The sequence below is a fragment of the Delphinapterus leucas genome, chromosome 16 (assembly GCF_059928025.1).
Source record: "Delphinapterus leucas isolate spDelLeu-1000000601 "Yukka" chromosome 16, BTC_Dleu_Yukka2, whole genome shotgun sequence".
Classification (NCBI taxonomy): Eukaryota; Metazoa; Chordata; class Mammalia; order Artiodactyla; family Monodontidae; genus Delphinapterus; species Delphinapterus leucas.
In genome coordinates this window covers 29,374,526-29,386,993 of record NC_143144.1, presented here as the reverse complement: position 1 = coordinate 29,386,993, position 12,468 = coordinate 29,374,526, and positions in this window count along the sequence as shown.

Below are 12,468 nucleotides of genomic sequence, written 5' to 3'. Positions count from 1 at the left end.
TAAGCTCAGAAAACCTCCTGCCTTATCAGGAGCTGCTAACCTGCCCAGTCTTTGCCCCAGAGACATACATTATTATACTTCTCTGGAAATAAAATCTGCCCTCTGCCTCCTGTCCCAGAGGGAGTTACTACCCCTGTCTCCCAAGGCTGTTTGCTATGCGAACATTCTTAAGAAGATAGTTTGAGATAAAAGCTGTCACAAGACATGTAGAAATACCATGGAGAATTGCCCTACAAAGTAGGATGGAGAATTCAGGAGTTGCAAGGACGATGCTAAACATAAGCACAGAGAACTGTGGGCACAGTTAGACTGAGGAGACGCTTGCACTAAAGTTTGAAAGTAGGACTTATCAAAATTGGAAAGCCAACAGATCAAGGATGGAAAAGCAAAATTCTAGAAAGAGGCATGTGCAAAGCCATACAGGGGCTTGAAGTGGCAAGAATCGCTTGGAAACCACGAGTAATTAAGTAAAGCTGGAAAAACCTGTAGAAAAATTTGCAAGATGGGGCTTCCCTGGTGGCACAGTGGTTGACAGTCCGCCTGCCGATGCAGGGGACACGGGTTCGTGACCCGGTCCAGGAAGATCCCACATGCCGCGGAGCGGCTAGGCCCGTGAGTCATGGCCGCTGAGCCTGCGCGTCCGGAGCCTGTGCTCCGCAACGGGAGAGGCCACAGCAGTGAGAGGTCCGCATACCGAAAAAAAAAAATTTGCAATATGAGTCTAAAGATATTGGCTGGAGTCGAATGACTAAGGTCCTGAAAGCAGCAAGTAAGGAGGAGTCTAGGGTGGCTGGGAGCAACATTTTTGGCTTGAGCAGCTGGGAGGACAGCGGTCTCCCTCATTGTTGGAAGGGCTATGGGAAGAGGGACAGGTGTGAAGATAAAGAGGATGATTCAATTTCAAATAAGTATGAGGAGCCAGGGCCCACCAACTCTAAATAGAGTTGTCCTATAAGCGGTTGTCCTATAAGCAGAAGCCTAGGAGACAGGTCTGGAGAGGAGACACTGACATGAAAATTTTAGTTTTAATTATGACTAATCATGGGTGTGATTAAAGTCAATAAGCAATGTGATAGGAATAAAGATAGAAGTCTTAGGAGAATTGGTTGTTTCAGGGGCAAGTAGCAGAGGAGCTAATGAAGAAAACTGACAAGACTGGCTAGGAGGCTAAAAGAAAACTCAAGTGGAAGTACTTTCCTGGAAGCCAATGTGGGAAAGCAGTGGGTGGAAGAGGGAGTGCTGAACAGTGTCACATCCTGAGGAGTGGTCAAGTGAGGTCAAGACCGAATAAGTATAATATTAGTTGCCATTATTGTGTCACCAATCACCCCAAAACTTAATAGCTTAAAACAACAAGCATTTTATTATCCGAAACTTCCCGTGGGTCAAAAATTAAGCTTAGCTGGGTAGTTCTCACTTAGGGCCTCCCATGAGATTGTAGTCAATATATTAGTTGGGCTACAGTCATCTGAAGGGGGTTGACTGTGCTAAAGGATCTGCTTCCAAGGTGGCTCCCTCACATGGCTCTCAGCAAGAGGCCTCCGTTCCTCACCATGTGGCTTTTTCCATAGGGCAGCTGCTTGAGCGTCCTTATGACATGGCCCCTGGCTTCTCCCACAGCAGGTGATCTGAGAGAGAGATGGAAGCCACAATGTCTTATATGATCCAGCCTCAGAAATCACACTGTCATTCCTGCCTTATTCTATTTGTTAGAAGCGAATTACTAAGACCAGTCCACCCTCAAGGGAAGAGAAATTAGGCTCCTCCTTTTGAAAGGAGTATCAAAGAATTGTGGATATATTTTAAACTACCATAGTCAACACTCTGGTCACATTATTTACATTTCTTCTACATGGAAAATACACTAACTCCCTCCTAAAGCCTCCCCCAAACCTTCACATTTATAGCATCAGCAAGAGGCTTGTCAGGTGTAGTTCCTTTAAGTACGGCAGCTCCAGTACAGTTCCTCTTAATCTGAAGATCTATGAACTAAAGAGAATCTGCCTACCCCTACACATACACATATCCAACACACACGGAGAAGGTTAGGCACAAGATAACTGCTGAAGACACCCCTGGTCAAAAAGGGGAAACAGGACGTACGTGGAGTCCACAGCAGTTCTGAAATCCAGCCAGGTCGGTTTTCAAGATTCCTTTATTAGGACTCAGTCCTAATCCTGACTGTGCCAGATGAGGTCACATGGGAAGAGCCAGCCCTAGATACACACTCCTTCTCTTCCTGCCCCAGGCTCCGCCCCACAGTGTGAAGGGTACACCGTAGCCTGCACAGGCAAGGTCCATCCTCCCTCACATAGCTCACTCCTTGACCACCCCATGGGCTTAGCGGTGTGTCACTGGCAGTTCAATCTATGCTCCAGAGAAAGGACTCTGAGGACAAAGTCCATGCAGGCCCCAGAAGCAGGCTCAGGACTCTTTCAACAGGGAAAACTGAGATCTTCTGTATCCAGAGTTTGGTCCAGGTATGGAGAGGGTGAGCATTGGCTTTGGTGGGCATGTTCCCTTGGCCCTGCAGACTCCTTACCCTAGAGGAATAGGCACCATCTGAGAAGGGTTAGACTGGGGCCCTCTAAAGTATGAGACTTGGGGTGGGGGCTCCTCTTGCCCGGGTCTTTGGGGCTTGGCACTGGGAATCTTTATACAATTGGAACATTTATTGAGGTGAGACAAGAGAAAGAGAGAACCCTAAGCTGTCGTTACAGTTAGAATGTGGGATGTTGGGGTGTAAGGTTTAGCAGTGGAGCATTCTGGGTGGGGAGTGGCCATGGAAGGGTGGAAGTGAAGTTCACTGGAGTTGAAGGTAGTCCAGGACAAGAGGTGAAGCTTGGTTGTTACAGCTACCTGCCCCCCGCACATCCAATACACAATGGTGGAATAGGCACAGTTTGTTGGCAGGGATACTGAAGTTACCAGAATGTTGCTAGGATAAGAGGTAGGAAAACTGAGTCAGGTGCCGAAGTCCTCAGGGAACACAGGAAGTTGGCCATAAAGGATGACCTCAGTAGAGGATGGTAGAACTGATGGCATGAACCTCAAAGGAGGTGATTTTATAGCAGGGTGGAGGAATTAAGAAAGTGGCCATCCTTCCTGTCCCCAGGTCCAGCCCTAGGATGTGGGAGGGTGTGGGAGAATGAGCAGTCTTCCCTGGGATCCAATTTATCAATGGAAAAAGGTAGTTTTTTGCCAAGGTGAGCAGAGTGAAAGAGCACCAAGTGGTGAAACTAAGGACTTAGGGTAGTTTGTTTACAATGGAACGAGGTTCTAGAGGGCTCCATGGGATAGGGGGGCAGGAAGAGCAGCAGTGGGAGGACAAACCAGGAAGAAGGAAGCACAGACAGGATTGACATGAAAACTAAGGAAAGCACAGATAAATAGAGGGACTTAAAATATTTGGGGGAGTTAAGACCCACAGTTGGGGGTGAGGGCCATTTTAGGATTAACTGGGCTCAAAACTCAAGCCCTTAGCTGTGAAAAAAATCCCTGAAATTGCACATAAGGGATAGTGTGCCTGGTTTTGTGCATACAACATTGGGCTGTCATTCTTAGGCACACTGAAGCATAAAAACCACTGATCTAGACTGTCTATCAAGTCCCAGCAGTCCCTAGGGGAAAAGAGGAGCATTCTAAAGCTCTCCAGACACATGCAGTGTAGACTCCATTTCTGATTTAGTATTTAATGTAAGATGTGACTATTAAAGCAGATACTGGAGTTACAGCTTAACAGTCAGGACACAAATTAAGTGCAAGTTTCATGCAGTTCCTCTCAAATGATATACCAGTGGTTCTGGGTTTGTATAGAGACTGATATGTAATAAAAGGACTTTGCTATTTATCATCCAGTCCAACCTGTGGTCTTGATCAGAGTTCTAATTAAAACACTGATGAAACATTGTTTACTTCCTTGAAAAAGTTCACACCTTCCTATATGGGAAAGCCTAGCCCAAAGTGACAGGAAAAATGTAGAGAGTTTCCTGCTCAAGAAACTTCAGTGGCTCCCATTTATCTGTAGGATAAGGTCCTTGATATAAGGAAGATGGACCATTATCCCACTCTGCCTTCCATCACAGTCATGTTTCCCTCCTACCACCTGTACTAATTCAGGTCATACATTCCCAAATCACATTGTTTTTAGTATCATGGCCTTTGCTGTTCATCCCACCTGGAATGCTTTCCTGTCCCCACCATTTTTGAGTTAAACCCTCTGAACCCTTTTAAAGCCCAACTCAAATATACTCCCACCACAGTTTTTTCTGACCTACCAGTTACACATCATTTCACTCCCTCTGAAATTCTATGGTATGTTTTACCTTATGGCATAAGGTATTAACATATATTTCCAATATTTTATTATGAAAATGTTCAAATATGCAGGGAAGTTGGAAGAATTGTAAAGTGAACCCCCATATATCCATTATCTAGAGTCTACATTTACCATTTTGCTATATTTGCTTTATCCCATATCTTTCCATCTATCCATTCATCAGTCCATTTCAAAGTCAAATGCAGATATCAGTATACTTCACTCCTAAATACTTCAGCATACATATAATTAACTAGAATTCAATATTTATGGGTTTTTTAATTAAAATTTACCTACATATCATGTTTTTAAAAAACACTCTGCCTTCTGCCTTCCCTATCAAACTCTTTAATGGTGGGGACCATTTCTTACTTAACTTTATCCCACCCACCTCCCCACCCACCCATCCAGTAACTAATAATGATGACACTAGTAAGGATAAACACAATCAAAATAATCACAGCTAACACAATATCAAGCACTTCCTTTGTGCAGGTACTATTCTCAACACTTCATATGCTTTATTTAATTCTTATAACAACCCTATGAACACAGGTACTATAAGGATGCCTGTTATACCTGTTATAGATTAGAAACACAGAGGTCAGGTAACTAGCCCAGTATGCATAGATAGCTTTAAGTGGTGGAGACAAAATTTAAACCCAACTGTGAGTTAGGGCACATGCTCTTAACCATTCACATTGCCTCCCCATCATCAAAGCCTTACCCCATGCAGGTAACTAACCATATTTATGGAATGTTCAGAGTCCACTGCTTTGTACCAGCCTTGTCATGGCCCATTAAGAGAGACAGCTGGCTTGAAAAATTTTCCCTGGTAGGTTTGTGATGAGGGCATGAGCTTCCACAATGAAGGTAAATGGGGGAGAGGGAAGCTAGCTTGTCCATAGACTTGTCACTGGGTCACCTATGAGAATGTCTCATGACTCACATCCCACGGCTGCCTGCATCTACTGTGTGGCTTCCCTGTGTCTGTAGGGCTGGTGCAGGAGGCAGTGGAAGGAGTGTGAGGGAGAGTTCTGAGGCCTGGGCAAGTCACAAGTGCAGCTTGACTGGCAGCTGCCTAGACACTCAGTACAGAGGGAAATTGATGAGGAAGCCAGCAGGACAATGGGCCATTATTTCTGGCTGTAGGAGGTTGGTCAGTTTGATACTGGGTGACCCACCCCTCCCAACAATTTGAGTTCTCCTAGTCCTTTGATTGGAAGTAAAGCAATTGGATTTCAAATGACTCACATGCTATTTCTGGAAACTGGGGGCAATCCCAGGACTGGTTCCGGCTGTTAAGTAATCAGGGATTAACTTTAAGGGTCACCCTCTTGCTCCAATCACCACTACACACCACTGCCAGATAATACAACTCTGATTGTATGAATCCCCTCTTCAGAACCCCTCTATAAAGCAACCCAGGTTAAATACAGGTTAAAACCCTTCACCATATGGCTGATACCTAACTTTCTAAGCAAGCACAGAGTTCTGCTGAACAATAATCACACAGGGCATTAACAGAATTTACATACATAGAAAGAGCTCTGTAATCAAATAGGTGTGGGAACTGTTATATTAAACCAAGGTTAACCCATTTCTTTAAGTGGAACTTCACAGAGCCTTGAATTATTGTGCATGATGAGTCTGAAAGGAGAATGCAACAAATTTCCAATTTTTTCAACAAGGATCTTGAGAGCCTAGTGTTCCATAGAACGTGTGCTATCTCAAATGTCATTCTCAACATAGCTACCCCTGAAATTTAACCAGTTTTTCTAAGGCTATCATGGCAGCCATGAAGAGGCACTGTTCACATCTGCTGCTATGAGGAGCATGGCAGATTCACTGCTCTGGCTGCTGCCCCTCTGGATCCAGTGAAGCCACACAAGCTGCTGCTGATGACCAAGCATGATGGGGGTATTCATGCAGGTCCATCCCTGCAAAACATGGGACTCGTCTAACAGGATGCCCCTTTGACCTGGCTGAAACTTTCTTAGAGCTACACTGCTATTTGAAACTCTTCTACCCAATCTTCTTCCTGTATCCAAATCTGAAGCTGCTACTGCTTTTTCTTCTTTATCTGTCTCCGGCATACCCCTCAGTAAATCTCTTGCACATTTAATTCCATCTTGGCATCTGCTGCTGAGAGGATGTAAACTAGCATACCTGTCTCAAATGTGTTTCTAAAGCCCTTCCAGATTCAGTTCCTCCTTGGAACCTCACATCACTTTTATGGAATCTGTTTCTATGGTCTGCACTGAGGGGCCTCCTGATACAGTAGGGAAGCTCATGGACTCTGGAAGACAGTATACCAGGTTCGAATCCCAACCCTGTCTGTCACTTGCTAGCAGTACAACCTTTAGGAATTTCCTCAGCAAGCTGTAAAATGGGGGATTACACCACTATCTTGCAAGGCTTACAAGGATTAAATGAAAAATTACACTTAAAGCACTGCGCATATAGCAGGTACTCAACAGACAGAATGACACTTATGGTTTATAGTCATTTGCGTTTTTTTCTACTTTCCTTATCAGATTTATAAAGTCTTGAGGATAGACAGTGTAATCTTCATCTTTAACTCCCCTTAAGGGCCTTAATCATTGCGGCCCAACAAATAGCTGTTAAATTGAGTGGAAAAAAATGGTTCCTTGCAGAAGGAAAGGGGCATCTCAGAGAAAAGGGGCAGAAGAGCCAATTAGGAGAGTCAACCAATGGTACAGGAAATGTAAATATTCAAAATACATGTATAAAATAGGAAATGTTTATATAATATATATAAAATATATTTATTATATATAATATTGAAATATACAAAAGAACCATGATTTCAGAAATAACTGCCAAAAAAAGGGCCAGGAATTCCAAAGGTGTGCTCCTAGGCCCCTTTGCAGAGGTTGGCACTCTTAAGTCTTGTAAACACAACCAGGAAGAGCTATTTTAGCAGTAAAAGCCTCATACCCAAGCTTAGTGTAACTAGGAAAAAATGGAAGAAAAATGAAGGAAGGAAATTGCAAAGATTGATAATGAACAATGGGTCAATGTAGGGACACAATTAGAACATACAGAGCCAGGGCTTTCCTGCCTAGTTCAGAGTATAGCCTTCTCCTTCAGTACATGGTGTCAGGCCATGTTCTTTTGAGGTTTTTTTCTGTTTTTTGTTTGTTTTCATCTTTATTGGAGTATAATTGCTTTACAATGCTGTGTTAGTTTCCACTGTACAACAAAGTGAATCAGCTATATATATACATATATCCCCATATCCCCTCCCTCTGAGCCTCTCTCCCACCCTCCCTATTCCATCCCTCTAGGTCATCACAAAGCATCAAGCTGATCTCCCTGTGCTAAATAACAAGATTTATTTGTTTGTTTTGTTTGGCCACACTGCATGGCATGTGGGACTTTAGTCCCCCAACCAGGGATTGAACCTGTGCCCCCTGCTGTGGAAGCTCGGAGTCTTAACCACTGGACCATCAGGGAATTCCCCAGGCCATGTTGGTTTTAGGATTTTCCCATGAACTCTGGCTTGGTGGGGGAAACCACAGCACATCAGGGGTGGCCTCCAAAGTAACCTGTCATTGGTCTGTGCAGGAGGAAGCTACTAGAATCCCTAGATCTTCTGCCTGTATGCCCAGCTGTGGCTCTGGATCTGGGGAGGCTCAGGAAAGGGTGTAACCTGTCCCACGAGCCCAATGTTGCTCTCTGATGGGAGGGGAAGCCTTCACACTCACCTCAGCTCTTCCGAAAACCTCATTAGTCCCTTGATATCCCAGCTCTAGGATATTTGAGCCAAGAGCAGAAAAGTTGTAGGTAGAAGAAATGCCTAAGGCCCTGCTGGGGGTACAGCCCAGCACTAGTGATCTCTTTGTTCCCCCAGTAGGCAAGTGTGTTTGTGCGTAGCAAGGTTTCTTCCCTTGTCTTCTAACAGGATGACCCGACATGACGAGTCTGTGTTTTTCTTCATTTAAGGTCCTGATGCCCCATGAAAGTTCTATGGGTATGATATGTATATAGAAGTGGGCATTTTGGGGGTTGGAGGTAGGAAGTCACTGGGATGGGTGCCTTTTAAGAGTCAGGGCTGCTGCTACAGCTCCCATTTAGTAGAAAGCTACCAAGCTCATGAGGTTCAAATCTAGAAGCCAAAGTGTACCAGGGACAACTCCTTCACTGCCCTCAAAACAGCATCCATTTTCTCTGAGCTTCCAGCAATTTTATGAGACAAGCTACAAGGACACACCATTTGAATGAATCACTCGGCTCTCTGCAGTGCCAAGGACTTCATGTATAGTTAATTCAGATTAACTAGGTCCAGCTGACAAGAGTTGGTTTGAATCATAAAGCATATTAAAAGAAATTCAGTTTTATACCTTCAGGAATCTAGTGGAACTATGCTAATAAATTGCTTCTCAGTATAGGTCTTAAGGGAAATCTGTTTTAATGAACAGATGAGAATATTTTCTAATTCAGTCCATCAATTGTGTATACAGAAAGGATTACTTGTCAGGTGTTTAAGGCTACTTGAAATGCTTGCTCTTGTTTATATGGCAGGATTTCAGTTGAACAAACTCTGTGTTTATAAATGGTATAAAATAAACTATCCAACTTGTTATTCCTTCAAAATTAGTGAAGTCCCAATTAACAGAGCAATGAAATCAAGTTACTATATTCAGGGATTTCCCTGGTGGCGCAGTGGTTAAGAATCCACCTGCCAATGCAGGGGACACAGGTTCGAGCCCTGGTCCGGGAAGATCCCACATGCCGTGGAGCAACTAAGCCCGTGCGCCACAACTACCGAGCCTGCGCTCTAGAGCCCGCGAGCCACAACTACTGAAGCCCGCGAGCCACAACTACTGAAGCCCACGTGCCACAACTACTGAAGCCCGCACACCTAGAGCCCGTGCTCCACAACAAGAGAAGCCACCGTAATGAGAAGCCCACGCACCACAGCGAAGAGTAGCCCCCGCTCACCACAACTAGAGAAAGCCCGCGCAGCAACGAAGACTCAACGCAGCCATAAATAAATTAAATAAATAACAAAAATAAAAGTTACTGTATTCATCACTCAGACGGAACCACTCAGCTTTTGCATGGGCTATTCTTCCAGCTGGGGCAGGTGGCAGGGGGAATCCCTATTCTTTCAGATTTTGTAACACACATTTCTTCTTCTCTCCTTTTCTTCTACAAACATTTATTAAGCAACTAGTGTGTGTGAGACACTGTGCCGGAGGCTAATTAAAAATCAACAATCTCAGGCTTCCCTGGTGGCACAGTGGTTAAGAATCCGCCTGCCAATGCAGGGGACACTGGTTCGATCCCTGGTCCAGGAAGATCTCACATGCCATGGAGCAACTAAGTCCGTTCACCACAACTACTGAGCCTGCGCTCTAGAGCCCGTCCTCCGCAACGAGAAGCCACCGCAACGAGAAGCCCGCGCACCGCAATGAACAGTAGCCCCCACTCGCCACAACTAGAGAAAGCCCGCATGTAGCAACAAAGACCCAACGCAGCCAAAAATAAATAAATTAATTTAAAAAACCCAATCTCACAGTACAGAAAGGGAGACAAACATGAACAAGTATTGTAAAGTGCTGTCTGTGCAAGAATTGCTATATGAACAGAGGACAGTGGGGTTATGAAGGGATCAGATCACCCTGAGAGCATCAGGAAGGCCTCAGAGTTCAACGGATTCTTAAAAGTGGAGGAAGTGTTTGTGTGGCAGACAAGGAGGGGAAGGGCAGCACATAAGGAAAGAATGCTCAGGCACGATGCAGCATGGCATGTTCAGCAAACTGCAAATAATATGACAAGAATGGGAATTACAACAGATGGGATATTAGGGGAGGAGGTAGCAGGAAGAGGGGTTTTCTAGCAAGGCCAGTCTGGAGAGGTCAGCTGAGGCCAGGTCACAAGCTACCAGACAGTGCCTGCTCAGGTTCTACCTCCTTCATCAAATTACAAATGTGAAATGATAGACATATAGAGTCCAGATCAAGGGAAGCATGGGCTGGCCGTCCTCAGTATTAGGCACATATCACAACTGGAATACCATATTTAGGATGATGATGGTGACAAACTAGAGGGCATCAATGAAGTGGAAGGGTAAATCTGGACCCTACTGCTTCACCTTGGCCACGGGCAGAAATCTTTCTCTAGTTGCGGCAAGCAGGGGCTACTCTTCATTGCGGTGCGTGGGCTTCTCATTGTCGTGGCTTCTCTTGTTGCAGAGCACGGGCTCTAGGCATGTGAGCTTTAGTAGATGTGGCACGGGGGCTCAGTAGTTGTGGCTCATGGGCTCTAGAGCACAGGCTCAGTAGTTGTGGTGCATGGGCTTAGTTGCTCCACAGCATGTGGGATCTTCCTGGACCAGGGCTCAAACCCGTGTCCCCTGCATTGGCAGGTGGATTCTTAACCACTGCACCACCAGGGAAGTCCTAAATTTGTGATTTCTTAATTGAAAAAATTTGAAAGCATATTTGTTGGTGCTTTTAATTCCAGGCAAAGCCAAGCGACAATGCACCAGTGGCTCACCAGTAAGACTGCATTTAAAATACAACTGCCTCAGAGCCAAGACCAGCCTTGTGAAAACACACTTCAGGACAGCATGGAACTGGGTATTGACCAAGAAGTCTGGACAAACACACTCTGCACTCTTAAAGACGTAGAGCCAGGTCTTTCAAGACAGAAGACCAGTGTGAAGGGGCTTTAGAGATAAAATGTTAGGTATGTGGGTTATCTATTGCCACAGAACAAACCAAACCATACCAAAACTTAGTGGCTTAAAACAGTTTATGTCTATGACCCTGTGCATTGACTGGACAGTTCTCCTGGTCTCCCTCGGGCTTACTCATGCAGCTGCATCAGCTGGTGGGTGAGCTGGGGACTGGGCTCAGCTGGGATAGCTTGGTCAGCTGAGCCTCTCTCTCCTTTCAAGATCTTTCATCCCAGTCTCCTTCATGGCACAGCAGCTTCAGCCAGCATCCCAAGAGGGTGAAAGTGATAATCTCCTCAGTCACATAACAGCAATTCCACCACATTTTATTAATTAAAGCAAGCCACAAAGACAGCACCTACGAGGGCTGGGGAAACAGACTTTGTGTCTTGATGGATGGAACAGTGAAGTCACAGTGCAAAAGAGTATAGCGTCTACCGCAGAGGATGTGGTGCCAGGGCAAAAACACCTGTATGATGTGGTGTGAGTGCGAAAGGGCTGAAAAGCAAAGCAAGCCTTCCCCAGGCTCCTGACCATGCAGAGACAGAACACTGGAAAAACTGAGTGGCAGAGTGGCCAAACTTTTGCAGGTTCAACCAAAGCCTTCCACAGAGTGCAATTTAGAGTACAATCTAGCAAAAAGCCTTGACAGAGGCCAGCAAGAGAGCAGGGCTTACTGCTCACCCACACACCCTAACTCTCCAACAGAACTCACTTTTAGGGAGGTTTGGTTCAGGAATGGTAATTTGCCAAGTAATAGTACAACCTTTTACTCCAATAATACCTTTTTTTTTTTTTTTTTAATATCTGGGACTTATTAACTCACTGCCTCCTTTCCAGTGCCTTGTGAAGTGAGAACAGGGACTCTTGTTCCTCTTTTAGAGATAAGGAAACTAAGGCCTGGAGGGACTACCCTCCAGTCCTCCAGAAGTTTGGCACAAGAGCCAGGAATCTCACAACTCCCTGTCAGGTCTCTGTCCCATGCCAGGGCATTATCCTTGTCCCTGCCACCTACTGAGACCTCCCTCTTCAACTCCCTTCTACAGAGGTGGTTCAGTCACTCCCTGGGGGTGTGATAGCATCAGCACCTAAGGCTCTGTGTAAATAAAGGGGACCTAGGTCCTCCATGCCATTCTGTGGGCAGAGGAACTGTCAGGCAAGAGCAGCTTTTCAGGATTTTGGGAAGGTGACATTCAAAACAGCCCTCCTCAACCTGCAGACTAAGCATAACTAAGGTAAGAGTCAAAGGTGGGTATGATTTTTCAGTTTCAAAGTACTTTTACAATATTAACTCACTGGATCCTTATAATCATGATGATGATGATGATGATATCTTACACTTAGGATGTTCCAGGTACCATTTTACATCCTTTGCATGTATTAACTCATAAATCCTCATAATAACCCTATGAGGGTAAGTACTATCACCAACTCAAAACTG